The sequence below is a fragment of the Cupressus sempervirens genome, chromosome 5, assembly GCF_028749045.1.
Source record: "Cupressus sempervirens isolate cs-2001-9-10 chromosome 5, ASM2874904v1, whole genome shotgun sequence".
NCBI classification, from domain to species: Eukaryota; Viridiplantae; Streptophyta; class Pinopsida; order Cupressales; family Cupressaceae; genus Cupressus; species Cupressus sempervirens.
In genome coordinates, this window is record NC_143122.1 from 880265148 (window position 1) to 880280820 (window position 15673).

The 15673-nt window shown below is 36.9% G+C and overlaps 1 protein-coding gene across 6 annotated transcripts in view; it reads right to left on the reverse strand.

The window, feature by feature from the left end:
- LOC149558746 (uncharacterized) overlaps positions 1-15673 on the reverse strand; it is a 65481-nt gene that overhangs the window by 32342 nt on the left and 17466 nt on the right. The window lies entirely within an intron of this gene.

Below are 15673 nucleotides of genomic sequence, written 5' to 3' on the forward strand. Positions count from 1 at the left end.
CAAAATTAGAACTCCAGATGGCATTTCAGAATGTTTTAGGAGCGATATCGGGGTCAAACAGGGCTGCCCTTTATCCCCTACTTTATTTGGTTTATATATTGACAAACTGGAAGAGTGGTTAAACACGCAAGAGCGTGAAGGCATTCAGCTAGGGGAATTTGTTATAAAGCTACTCCTATATGCGGACGACCTCATTTTAATTGCCAAATCTGCTTGTGGTTTGCAAGACCATCTATCTTCTCTTGAGCGCTTTTGTAGAATGGTGGGGATGCAGGTCAATATCAGCAAAACCAAGGTTATGATTTTCTCTAATAATAAAAAACAGCATCAACATGAATTTTATTACAATGGAAGTGTTCTCGAAGAAGTTGCGGAATATAAATACCTTGGCATCGATTTCAACAAAAAACTAAGCTGGTCTAGCTACAGGTATAAAAGGACATTAGGTGGATGGAAGGCTTTCTACGCTCTTCAGAATAGGTGCCGTGAAGCGGAGTTGTGGGATTGGAAAACTATTCAAACCTTGTTTGGTCTTCTTGTGCTGCCAGTTGTTCTTTATGGGTGTGAATTATGGGCCAGCAGCACTACTATAGCACAATGGAAACAAATCGAAGGAATCCAAAAGCGCTTGATTACAAGCAAGTTTAAAATTAAAAGCATTGTTCCATATGACATCATGCTAAGTGAAATGGGGGCTGCGCCTATCGAGGCACTTGCTATGGTTCGCCTTTTAAGCTATCTAAAAAGAATCGAAAAAATGGAAGAGGATAGATGGCCGAAAGTTGTCTTTAGGGACACACTATGTAAGCGAAAAAGAACATGGATGCAACAAAACATCAAGTGGATGAGTAAATGGAATATTCATTTCAATATGTACCCCACAAATAATAAAGAAATAAAGGTCTTTGTTATGGAGAAATTCTACAAGAGAAATTGGGGAAGCGAGATTGGGAGAAAGAAACTATATTATATAAATGAGTTCAACCCCACTTGTGATCAACTCGAAAAAGCGTACATAGGAGCCAACATTTCTTGGAGAGCTAAAATTCTTATTGCTCAGCTGAGAACCAACTCTCACCAACTTCGTTGTGAGACCGGGCGTTGGAAGAGGCCAAAGGAGGCTTGGGAAGAGAGAATTTACAGATTTTGCAATTCTGGGAAAGTGGAAACTGAACAGCACTTTATTCTAGAATGTGAGGCCTACAAGGATAGCAGGGATAAGTTTGCGGATACTATATGTGACAGTTCTTGGCATAACCTGTTCAACGAAGAGTACATTGAGCAATTGGGGGGGCTCATCATTAGTCTACACAAGAGGCGAACAGCGCTACTTAAGTCTGCTTGAGTTGTCTTGCTGTCCCATAGGCTATTTTTAGCCTCGTGGACGTTAAAATTTTATCTATCTATCTATCTATGATCACAGGTCACTAGTGACTTCGTCAAAGTTCCAAAACAACCTAGTATCTTTCTAATTGAACACTGTTTCATTTGAAAAATATGTTGGAAAAAAAGGCTGTGGCCATGTGCAAAATATAAGATTTGAATTATTGATTTAGTGCAATCCAGAGCTCACAACAGCTTTTTGTCATATGATTTGTCTGCTTTCGAGCATTTTCCAAATATAAGCGCATCATGCAAAGATATGAATTCACTGTTCAGTCAACACAAATGGATCTCCCAAACCTTATCCAAACCACCAAAATTATTAGAAATTTGCAATGGTTTCAAAAAAATACTGCCACTAGCCAAAAGCTTTCAAGGCTTTACCAACAAACCTAGTTTGTATACCAACTTGGGTTAACAAGCGTATCAGAACAAATATTTACAAGCAATTCATCCACACTACTTGAGTTAACCTACACAGGGGTCTTCACCCAAAGATGGTGTTCTATGATGAGAAACTTTTTGGAGCTGATGGATGGACTCATTGTTCATCCTTCCTGCTTATCCCACCACTAGGCACATTCCCTCCAGATTCCCCTTGCTTCCTTCAGGGTGGGGTTCTCATCACCTAAGCATCAAGACTGATCATCAAATAGCCAGAGAGAGCAGGAAATGTCAGTTATACAGGATGGGAGAGACTGAGACTGAGGACAATTTCATTTTCCGCTGCCCTATATAATATAAAATCAGAGGGAGATTCTACTTGTCTTTTCAAAGGAGTTCGGTCCCTCTTCACATTTTTCACATTCACGGACCAGAGGTGCCTTGCTCTTTATATTCAAGAGGTCATTAGGCTTTGGGACTTCTCACTTCAGTATCAACACCACGACACTATACAGTCCTGTCAGCTCATCATCTCTTTCTTCTTCAAGATTCACTCAGCGCATGGCACCAATCACCATCTTGGTTCCCTCTCTAGCCATCATTGGCTTGTGGTTTCTAGGAGGAGTTCTCTTCAGCAGCAGATCTCGTCCACCTCCAGAAAGCGTAAGAAGCACTCTGAGCTTCCTGCTAGTTCTACAGATTAGCCTTCTAACTTGAGGTTCTTCAGTAGGGGTTGGTTCTCTCGATATGGGACCCCTCCCCTCTTCCTCTCTCTTTCTCTCGTTCATTTGTTTGTTTTTTTTACTCGTATAGTTTTGCTTCTTTTCTTCGGGCATCATTTGGTGTCCCTGCTGTGGGCTGGCCCCATCTTATTTTCAGCAGCCCCTTGGACCCACTTTGTGGTCTTTTGTTGGATATTAATAAAACTATTTTATCTTATCTTACCTAATAGCGATGGCAGTCAAATATTGATAATAATACAAAGAAAATGTTAAATCTGTAACTTGATTAGGCATACTCATCTGATATAGCATTATAAGTAGAGGACCAAGTCTAAGTTGCATTATTCCTTCTTCAAAGATCGGCGTCTATCTTTAGGAGGTTGTATTTGTATTAACTAACAACATTGTTTGTGTTTTAATTAATATGTAATTATCCTTAGAAAGTTGCCGACTTCTAGAGGATTAGGCAAATGACTTTTGGAAGAGACATGTCCTTTCTAAGGACATGTCCCTTGACTCCTATACCTATAGAGGGTAAGGATGAAATCTAAGAGCACACAAAATCAATACAAGTCTGTTCCTTAGTCATTACTACCTTCATACGAATTGCAGAAGTAAAAGACAGAGTTCTGATTTACATTTCTAATCCAGTTAAAGGAAATAATCTGAAGTTACTCACAGCAAGTTATACGAAGATAGAGAAGGAAGAAACAAATCTATCTTCAGTCCAAAGAATTTGAAGAAACTTTACATGGTATCAAAGCTCTGGTAGTTGAACCTAGGCTCTGTAAAATTCAGTAATCAGACTTCATATATATCTAGCAACTATCTCCTATCTTCAATGGCATACACAATCAAACCTGAGGACAGGTTTGATGGGAAAGAACACTTTGATGCCTAGAAAGTCAGAATCATGATGATTCTTGAAGAGAATGATGTAAAGCAATTTGTTGATAGAGCATCCAAACAACCTCCAGTTGAACCTCATAAATCTATCTGGAGTAAAGGAAATAGAAAAGCCATTGAAATCATATTAGATGGAGTAAAAAATGATATCGTACCCATGCTTACAAAACATCAAACTGTATTTGATGTGATGAAAGCATTACGAAATGCATATGAGGTCAACAATGCAACTAGGGTTCTCGTACTGAAAAGGCAACTAAATCACATTCAGATAAAGAAAAGAGAATCAATGAATTCTTACTTCCTAAGAGTTGTCAGCATTAGAGAGGGTTCTCGTACTGAAAAGGCAACTAAATCACATTCAGATAAAGAAAGGAGAATCAATGAATTCTTACTTCCTAAGAGTTGTCAGCATTAGAGATGAAGTGTCAAATATAGGAACCATTATTAGTGACACAGAATCAACACTAATAGCTATAGATGGATTACCAAATTCATGAGAGACTTTTGCAGAAGGAATAAGTGCCAGAGATAATCTTCCTGACTTCAACATACTTAAGAACGATTGTCTTCAAGAAGAATCCAGAAAACTAAAGAAAGGAGTGAAACTAAAAACAGAAGATGATGAACTTCATGTTCTTAATGCAAAATCCTATAAGGGCAAGAAGAAGCATTTCAAGAAGAAAAAGGGAAATCAAAAGAATGGAAAACCCAAGAAAGATTTATCCAAAATAAAATGTTTCAAATGTGAAAAGTTTGGACACTACAAATCTAACTGTCCTAAGAATTCTAAACAAGCAAATTGTACAAATGCTACTAGAGAAGAAGATACCTATGATCCTGAGAATCGTGTATTTTTGGACACTACAAATCTAACTGTCCTAAGAATTCTAAACAAGCAAATTGTACAAATGCTACTAGAGAAGAAGATACCTATGATCCTAAGAATCGTGTATTGTACTCATCACTATCAAATGAAATTTCATGTAAAGCATCGGTAATTGATAGTGGATCTTCTAGACATATAACGGGATACAAAGAAGCACTAAACTCTTTATCAGAAAAGGTTAATGGCAAAGTCACCATTGGTGATAATTCAGCACATTCTATCGAAGGAGTTGGAAATTGCACCTTGAAGCTAAAATCTAGGAATTATCTCGGAATTTTCTTCTTCTCAAAGGTGTACTCTACATACCAAGAATTAAAAGAAATTTAATCTCAGTTACAGCACTAGAAGATGATGGGCATAATGTTGCTTTCGTGGACGGCAAAGTAATAACTTGGGCAAAGAACTCCTCAATCAAGAAAGCGAAGTTGATTGGTCAGAGAAAAGGATATTTGTATGAATTGAATACAGAATCTAGTGGACCTATTCAAGCCTTAATTCATGAAGCTGTAGACATAAATGAAATATGGCACAAAAGATTAAGGCATCTAAATTTCAAAACCTTATCAACTATGGAAAAGATGGTTATTGGGTTACCTGAACTAAATAAAGACCACTCAAGCATATGCAAAAGGCGTGCTCTGGGTAAGAACAGCAGAAGTCCATTTCATGATAGCACTAAAAAAACAAATAATGTATTAGAATTAAGTTATTAACTCACTCAAATTTATGTGGACCTATGTTTGTTCCTTCTCTTGGAGGATTCTAGTATTATATTTTGTTCATAGATGACTCCTCTAGGAAAACATGGATTTACTTCTTAAAATACAAAAAATCAAAAGAAATCCTAAAGAGATTTAAAGAATTCAAAACATTAACTGAAAACTTTTCAGGACATAAAATTAGAACCCTTAGAACTGATAACGGAGGGGAATATACCTCAGACTTGTTTAAAAAGGTTTTGTAAAGAATCAAGGATTAAGAGGGAGTACACCGTTCCTTATAATCCAGAACAAAAGGGGGTAGCAGAAAGAAAGAATAGAACAATTATAGAAGCTACTAGAGCTATGGTTTTTGATCAAAATCTAGAATATTATCTTTGGGCAAAAGCCTCTTGTACTGTCATCTATATTCAAATAGAAGCCCACATTCTTACCTTAGAGATAAAACTCCTGAAGAAGTATTTACTAAGGTCAAACCTAATATAAGTCCTCTTAGGATTTTTGGGTCTCCTATATATTTCCATGTTCCAAAAGAAAAAAGAACCAAGTTAAAACCCTCTGGGAGGAAAGGCATTTTTGTAGGGTATAGCAAAACATCTAAGGCATATAGGATTTTCATATCTGGACAGAAAAGTATTGAACTTAGTAGGGATGTAATTTTTGAAGAAGATCTTGCATTCAAAAGAGTCATGAGTTCTGAAGAACCTTCTCCTTTATCTAGTTCTGAAAGAAATAGTGAATCTGGGTCCCAGAGGGAGAACTTAGAAATTGAAGATGAAATTCAAAATCTGAATCTTGAAGAAACTCAAAATTCAATGAAAAGACCACTATGGGCCATTAAAATAGTCGAGGCAACTCAAGACTTTGTTGCACCTTAAGAAACAGTCAGAGAGAGCAAAAGACCTAAACGATTCTCTAGTTATACAGCAAACATGAGTGATTTATCCAAAACAGAACCAACCAATCCTTCTGATGCTATTAAACATACAGCTTGGAAAGAAGCTATGACAGAAGAATACCAATCTATTATGAAAAATGATGTTTGGGAAATTGTTCCAAGACCTAAAGGGAAATTTGTTGTTTCTTCCAAGTGGATATTTAAAATAAAGCATGTTGTTGATGGTAGCATTGAGAAGTATAAAGCTAGATTTGTAGCCAAAGGATTTTCTCAGAAAGAAGGGATTGATTATGAAGAAACTTTTGCTCCTGTTGCCAAGTATACCTCCGTAAAAGCAGTCTTAACAATTGTCGCATCGAAGGGATGGAAAGTACATCAGATGGATGTAAAAACAGCATTTCTAAAAGGAAAGATTACAAAAGAAGTATATCTGGAGCAACTTGAAGGATTTGAAACTCATGATCCTAACATTTTTGTTTGCAGGCTCAAGAAAGTTCTATCGGCTTGAACAGGCTCCAAGGGCTTGGTATGAAAGAATTGATAAGTATCTCACCGGCTTAGGATTCTCAAAAAATGAAGCCAATCCAAATTTATATTATAAAAGAGATAAAGATGATATGGTAATTCGAATATTGTATGTTGATGATTTATTAATAATAGGTGATGATCATCTCTAATTAGAGAATTTGAGATAAAAGATTTGGGACTCCTCATTACTTTCTAGGATTGGAAGTACAGCAAAATTCTGACAGTATCATACTTAATCAAGGGAAGTATACATCAGACATTTTGAAGAGATTCGGAATGTGGAATTGCAAATCTATGTCTTCTCCAATGGAGACTAATCTACATAAACTTAAAGAAGCAACTGCAGAATCACCTTCCATAGATTCTACTCTACAAATGATTGGGGTCCCTTATGTACTTAGTAAATACAAGACTTGATATTTGCTATGTTGTTAATGCCTCAAGTCAGTTTATGTGTGAGCCAAAGGAGATTCATCTACTTGCAGTTAAACACATTATGAGATACAAGGCACTCTTAATTTTGGACTCAAATATGAGAAAGTTGGCTTAGACTTACATGGATTCATTGATTCAGGTTGGGGTGGAAGTGTTAAAGACAGGAAAAGTACTTCAGGATGTTGTTTCAGTTTAGGATCAGCAATGATATCTTGGATATGCAAAAACAGTCTTCAATAGCTCAAAGCTCCACAAAAGCCGAATACATTGCAGTTGCAATGGCCGCTCGAGAAGTAGTCTATCTAAGGAAGTTACTTATGGGATTATTTGGGCAAGCCATGAATCCTACGATTATTCATTGTGATAATCAGAGTTCCATCAAGCTTTCAATGAATCCAATTTTTCATGACAGTCCAAGCCTATTGAAATTCCTTACCATTATGTAAGAGATAGGTGGACAGGAATTCTGAAAAATTAGAATACATTTGCACTACAAATCAGACAGCAGACATACTAACCAAACCTCTATCTAGAGTGAAGATAGAACATTTTAGGAGAAGAATTGGTATGGTTGAGTTGTAATCCATTTGTACTCTTTAAAATTATTAATAAAATAATTTTATTTTGTCAGGCTATTGACTATTATGGGCTCTAGCATTTGTATGCATTATTTAAGAGGTGACGACCTCTGAGATAATGAACACTTGTATAAAAGACATTATGAGAGATGACGATCTCTTAGATAATGTGCTAAACAGTAGAGTTCTACTATAAGATCTAGATGAGTTTAAGATCATATTGTGATGTTGACATTGCTATGTCAATGAGTCACAATTTGGATAAAGGAAGAATTTTACTATTCTCTAGGTTTATCCTATATTCTAGTAGATCTTAAACTCAGGATCATGTTATGATATAGAAATACCAGTATCTATGAGTCACAACTTGGATAAATGAAGAAATTATATTACTCTTCAGATGTATCCTGTACATTGTATTCTTTGCAATACTGTTGTCACTAGTAGCAGTGATTTGTCATACAACAAGTTTAGTAATGACATTGTATCATGTGTATTGTATCATGTGTTCTATGATACCACGTGCTAAAAGGATTCAGATAGATATAGAGTATCAATTCTTGCTTGTTCATCTTTATTGATGTTGCTAGTTATGATATCTCTCAGTATGATTATCTAGTTAAGAGGGAGTGTTAAATCTGTAACTTGATTAAGCATACTGATCTGATAACAGATCGATCAGATCTGATATAGCATGATAAGTAGAGGACCAACTCTAAGTTGCATTATTCCTTCTTCAAAGATTGGCACCTATCTTTAGGAGGTTGTATTTGTATTAACTAACAACATTGTTTGTGTTATAATTAATATGTAATTACCCTTAGAAAGTCACCGACTTCTAGAGGATTAGGCAAATGACTTTTGGAAGAGAAGTGTCCTTTCTAAAGACATGTACCTTGACTCCTATACTTATAGAGGGTAAGGATGAAGTCTAAGAGCACATAAAATCAATACAAGTCTGCTACTTAGTCATTACTACCTTCATACGAATTGCAGGAGTAAATGACAGAGTTCTGATTTACATTTCTAATCTAGTTAAAGGAAATAATCTGAAGTTACTCATAGCAAGTTATAAGAAGATAGAGAAGGAAGAATCAAATCTATATTCAGTACAAAGAATTTGCAGAAACTTTATAAAAAGAACAAGAATATTTTATAAGAATGCATTTCACTGTTGATTTCTGTCAAATAGTCTGTGGGCCTTGCTGAGGCTTCCTTTTTGCTTATGTATCTCATAGGGCAGCCACAGAAGGTAAAAAATTCTAATAATGTTTACTGTACCAACAAAGGAAACGTAGTTATACTTAATAACTATAATTTGTATCAACCGCTGCCATGCATAAAACTTTTGTGAGCATATCCCCTTTACATAGTGTTAGTGAACAGATTTGTCTTCGTACTAATGATTCTTTATTGACCCTATCTCCCTCTTTATATTGAAGACAGAAAAGATCACAACAGTTGGGCAGGTTCAGTAACTACCTCCCCTCCGAGTTCTTATGAGGTACAGCTCCCCCGTTGGATATTCAATCAATCTTTAAACTAAACACAATCTTGTTTTTAACTTAATAACAATTAAAGGCAACATAACTCATTTTTAGGCAACATAACTCATTTTTAGACGAGCAGTCATTGAAAAAATGCCAAATAATCAAGAAAACACAAAGTTCTTCCTGTGTTTGAACATTCATAGATTTCTCAAAAGATAACAGTGATATTTGAATCAGATATTTATTGATTAACAAGTATCAGAATCAACCAAAGAGTTCAAAGAAACTTTCTTCAGTTAAATCTTAAACACACAGTTCCTAATTAATCTTATGATTCATTCATTTTTGCAATGATTCTCAGTTCAATCGCAAAAGATCTGTCACATAACAGATAATTGTTTCTATTATCACCGTCAAAAAGATAGCATTTGGCTATATACTAACAAAGAGCACAAAAAACCATCATGTTTTCTTTTCTTTATCTTCTAACCCCTTATCAGTCTTTCAGATTTACCTTAAATAGTTTATGTCAGAGAGGGTCTCCCTAAAAACCCAAACCTCTCGACAGTTAACAAAAGCTGTTATTAAAACAGAAAAGTTCAATATGGGACACATCCCCTGAGTAAAAAAGTATTTAAAACACATTATAAAGAGACCCATTAAGCCGGTGAACCATGAGCTTCATTCCCAACTTGTTCTTCGTCACCACCTGCATCTTGCACCAGCTTCCACCCACAGTAGACCCCCACGAACTCGTGAAGCACACTTGAATTGGCAGTCCTTAGGCTCAGAAATTGCGCCTTCCACATATCACAATCCCATTTCATTGTGTTGAGTTGTCCTATATATTCTGGCAAGTGATCCATACAAAGGGTCAACATAGACTCAATTTGCACTACCTTTGTAAAATCTGCAGGAGTGAGGTTGACTATTTCTTCGGTCATTTTTCGGTCTCAAAACATTTGACAAAGGTTCAATATCAGAATTCCCTACATCAAATTGGATCGCGTTGTTTGGGGCTTACTATTTGCATATCTTTAGTAAACTCGGTATACATGTGTTTGATTTCAATTACAATACTTTGAGCATTGGTGATAGCAAACCTACAGATTGAGCATTTCCAGGTCATGTTTCTCTTTATCACATACAGTATACCAGTCTACCATCTTGAAAGGATGCTTAGCCAAAAACATTTCTAGACCATATTGTTCCGCATTGGATATCTGTATTACTATGGCTCGGGCTGCCCATTACCTTCCTCTGTTTCCCAGGCGGGTATTTGTGCTCGTATCTCATTTAGTAAAGCATCGACCTCATTGAAGACAGCTGCACATTGCTGGAGAAATTCTTTAGCTTTTTAGATTATACCATCTATCCATTCATCTACAGCAGCCACCACAACTTTGCCTCGTTGAACTTGGTTCAACAACTTTTTACTGTCCGGTGAAGTTGGGTCAAAGCTTTGGGTGCTTGTGTGCCAGGGGTAAAACGCCAGAACTATCCAGGGAATCAATATACTCAGCCATCCTATCACTTACTTGCTTCAAGGCGTTCTTTCCCCTTGCATCTTTCTGGGATTGAATTAGCATATGCTGAGTGGACTCACTCAACCAGTGCTCCTTGGTTTCTCTGTTTAATACTCCAAGACCTACCCTTGTGATCTCAAAATCTCTGACATTCAAATCAGTAGAAGTACCTTTGGTCTTATACAAGGCAACTTCTACTGTTACCTCCCTTGTTTCGATATCTGTTATTAAGTAGGCAGAGTTTTTTATTCTTTTAGGTTTTGGGGCCTTATCAGTATATTTCTTTGCCATATCCCTTGCAGCTACAGAGAGCGGAACCAAACTTTTTCTTGTTAACAGAATTAGTCAACCAATTCAATATCGTTGACGAAGGTTCGGCCCTTGCTGGATCTTTTATGGGTGTACTCAATGAATCCAAAACCTATGAAATGTTATCCAAAGTGGCCTAAACTTGTTGTTCGTTATCCATTGAACATTAACTTTGCTCTTGATCTACATCAAGATCTATTTCAGTTTGTTCATGTGCCACCATATGACTTTGTTACTTGAACCTTGACTTGGACCTAGTCCTGTGAACCACAGGGTGGTTTTGAACCGGTTCAGCAACAACTACCTTCGAACCCTTTTTGTTACCTACAGAATCAATGGAAAAGATTGTATTACAATTGGAGGAAGGGGATTCTTGGATTGTATCTTGAGTTTGAGACTGAGATGTTCCTTCTTTCCTCTTATGTTGAACCCAAGCTTTGGTGTATTCAATAACAACATTGGTTCTTTGCATTATATCATCCATTTCAGATTCAGACCAATCAGTAGGAGGTATGGAGTGATCTTGCTACTGGAGGTATTCAGGTTCAACGACTTCTAAACCATCCTCTTGTACTCCCTTTAGATTTAGTTTCAACTTGAAGGCCAGATCATGTGACAACACCATCCTGGAACAACTTCTCCTTTGAACTTCTCTTTCGTTCAAGTAATCTTCCCAATAATCCTCTAAGTGGGGTATAGATGAGAAAAGATCTCCCACTTCTAAGACTCTCCTGGCAAATCATTTATTGTCAAACCCTTGTCTAGCTTGATAGAATTTGAAATCAAAAGCACCCAAATGAGTTCCAATATTTATAGCATCCTCTAGATTTTTGCATGAAAGATTGTCGATTCTCACTTGAAACAAACTATCCTTTTTATCTTCAAGTAAAAACTTTATTGTTACCACTGCCAGCTGATGACAGACCTCGGCTAGAATGAGACAATTCAAAGCAAATCTAGGCAACCTTAAAGGTTCTTCATCAAATCCTCCCACCGTAAGTATGTAAACTTGGGGAATAGACCACCATACACTTGTATGAATTGCAAAGCCTCTAGAGAGACCCTTTCTTCCCCTTTACCTGCAAGTTCAAAACACAGTTTACCTAGGACAACATCATGAACCTTTCTGTAATTAGTCAACACTTGGCTCTTCTGTAGGTAAGGACAATAGTTATATATGAAGACTTCATCATTCCAAGGTTCATGTGGGTGAGATTTTGAGTGCAAGCCAAACAATAGATGAGGTACGAAGACATAAAGAAATCTTTCTTTATGGTTTGTGTTAGCTTCAATTAATCCCTCATAGAACCTGCTATAATTTTAGCCCAATCCAAATATTGTTTTCCATCCATAATAATATCAATAAAGTGATACATCCAATCTTCAAAAAGGTATACTTCAAGTGAACCTTTGATTTTGTGCAAGTGAACCTTTGATTTTGTGCAACATGACCACTAAATCATAAATGCGAGTCTTCATATGATCTTTACTTTAACCCTTTAGAAGTCATGAACCTCCCTATAGAATTTTTCAGTCCAATGATGGGCTATGACAGAACGATTCATTTCAAAATTCTCATTGAACTTGGCATAGGATTGGGTAGGGGTAAAATCAGCAAAAGTTTCATGCAGTATCTTGAACACGGAGGTGATGGTGTCTCAATCTACCGAAAGAAAAATGCTTTCGTCGTTTCTCCTAATGCATCGAGACCTAATGTCATAGTGGTTAACACATTCTTGAACTAGTTGAAACTAGTTTAGGGCTGATAACGGCTTGAGGGAAAGCCATGACTTGTAATATCCCACAATCCATGATTTCCCTTATGAATTCAGCTTTCACATTTGACTGAATTTTATCACAAACCTCATCTATGTGGACCCCCCTTAAATCTGTATCAATTAACAAGGGAATCTTGCAATCCATACTACCATGGTTACCAAAGAAATGCAAGGAAGATTTCATTTTTCCCAATTCTTGAAGAAAATCACAATATCCAACTAAGCCCAAAGAATAATTTATTGAGAACTGAAAACTTGAAGAAACGTCAGAAAATTACCTTTGAACCTGCAGAAGTAATTATTCTGATCCTTGTGAATCCTCTATCTTGTGTATCTCCACAACTAATATTCAAAATGAAAATGAACTCACCATTAAGGACGAGTCCGTTTAAAGGATGTGAATAATTAATTAACACGGAGGATGATATTTTGATAATTTTTACATGTCTGGGAATCTTGTACAACAAGACTCTTCGCAGTAATTGCCATAAATGAGCATCCTTTCATCCCTACAACCTTTTACTTCATCATGATTAACTTGCCACGTGTTAGCCTCCTCATTTTCTTGAGCCTTGTTTTGCGGAAGCTTTCCATTTGATGATTTCAAATAAAATGAACTTCATCATAATCGCCCTTTTTATCGTTAATCCATGCACCATCTTTACTCTGCTTACATCATTTGGAGGTACGCAAGGTCCACTTTCACACTCACGATGTTCAGCCTCATTCAGCTTTAACACTTGTTTGTACTGAGTCTTACTTACTCGTCTTTCCAGAGAATGCTCTTGAAGTGCGAAACCAGTTTGAACCAGGTACAAAGTGGTTCAAAAGTTCAAAAGGTTTGATAGTTCAGAAAGTTCACAAGTTCAAAGCTTTAATTAAATGAACAAGTTCCGACTAACATCAAACAAAAAGAAAGATCTAGCTTTAAGACAACTTGCATGCTATGTACTTAGGTAAATTTTGGGCTAAAGGGAAAATCAAACCAAAGGTTCCAAAGGAAACGGAAACCAAAATAAAAGCGACTCTCTGAAAAATACATGAACTAACACATAGCTATAGCAAATGCAGCTAAACATGACTAGAAACATAGGAATTGCATCTGATTTGTTCTATGATCCATTTTTTATAAATATAATTATAATCATCTGATTATAATAGAACAAGAATACCGTCCAAATGCCAAGTGCAAGTAAATGGAAGAGCTTGGCCGAAATCAGACTTGGATTTAGTGTTTCTATGCATATTTGTAAATTATTTTCTTAAGTTTGACAATTTCATTACTCACTACATATTATACATTGTATTGTGCTTTCCATCTTCATTCATCATCTTATTCAAAATTTTAATCTTTCATTGCTTTCCCATCTTCATCTTCATCCAAGTGTTATTATGACTCAAGAAATATTGCAGAGAAGCTCAAAGCACTTTGTGCGGTTTGCTTCATGCAACTAGTTTTGGAAGATCATTGACCCTTTAGGTAAAAAGCTGTAGAATTGAAATACTACTCAAGTTCACAAAATCATATTAATGACATGTACATCGAGCAAAACATAGAATGTACCTTAATACCACAACACCAACTAGTCAGGAAATGATTTATTTTATTCATACCAAAATATTGTGTGTACATTGACAATATTCCAAGTACTTATAGAAGAGTTGGTTGGTTGGGAAAACCAACTGATGCATTCCTCACCTCCTAACTACGCAGCCCGCTTAAGCTTTAACAAGCGCTAAGTACAATAGTACTTTATTCTCTACTACATCTATCCCCCCCCCCCCCAAAAAAAAGTTGTCTGGTTGTTAAACACAATGAAACAAAAAAAATTGATTTTAGGAAGATGGTTGAGAAGACATCCCTGTACTCGGAGCTCCTCGGAGCCATTGCAGGTCATGTTCAGTTGTCTTTGTTTTGCCCGAACACCTTGTAGTACCCTTAAGGCATCCATCTTCTTTGCCTCTATTGTGGTGATCTTGTTTTCCAAGTCATTTTTCTCTATTCTCCAAGCCTCCTCCATGGCAACTTTCTCTGCCTTCCGTTGATCTTGAAGAGTTTGCCTTTCCAACTCCCATTCCTTAGCCAATCTTTTCCCATGCTGGAGTCCCAAGAATGTCCCCCGAAAGGCAACTTCCATAGCTACAAGGGATTTTATGAGAGGCGGCAAGTGTTCCTACCCACAGGGAATGATAGATCTTTTTGTCCATGTAGCGACCATGTCCTCTTGCGCATATCCACTCTGTTGTAACAGTTCCTCGTCTATATGGCAGCCCATCTACATAAATGCGGCCAATGCTTCTGTTGCTGTTATGACAACTTCTATATTCTGAGACCTAGCCTATTGCATGAGCTCCCTGGTAGAATGCTCCATGGCATGCAACTCAGTGGAAGAGACAGTATCAGGGACTCCCCTCGCTCGCTCTTCCTTGAGGTTTAAAGTCTAGAGTTTGGCCTCCTTGTATTCTACTTCTTTCTCAAAGATGTGTGCAGGTGTTTGTTAAGGGTTGTCGCACCTTCCTTGTACTCCATATACCCCTCCGAGTATCTTTCTTCTGACTCAGATTCTTGGATTTGCAACATATTACATTTTGTGTGGAAAACTTCATAGTCTGCCATCTGCCAGTGGAATAATCCATTAAGGGAACTTGTTTCGTTTTCTGAGTATTCCCCCAACCTAAGTACTCCTTCCTCGTCTAGTTTCATCCCTTCATAGTCTTCCCCTTCCAAGTCTGATGCCATGTCCTGACTTATTGACTGGTTTTTTAGGTCTATGATGTACTTTCTTCCTTCTGATTCAATAGATAGTGTTTTGTTTCCAATTATAGGTGGCTTTTGCTGTAACCAACCATCCTCTTCCTAATAAAGCATCGTACCCTTTCTTCTCTAAAGTAATAACCACAAAATTAAGGAAAAATTGTTGCGTACCGACTATGACTTTTTGTCCCATCAGGGTCCCTATAGTCTTGATTCCATGTTGGTCCGCTCCCACTAGTTGAAATGTAGGTGGCCAGAGTGTGGGTTTTCCTATTGCCTTCCATGTTTCTTCAGATAAGACATTTACGTCGAAACCTCCATCAACAATAGTATTTGAAAGCTTGCACCCTAATATCTCCATTTCTACTACGGC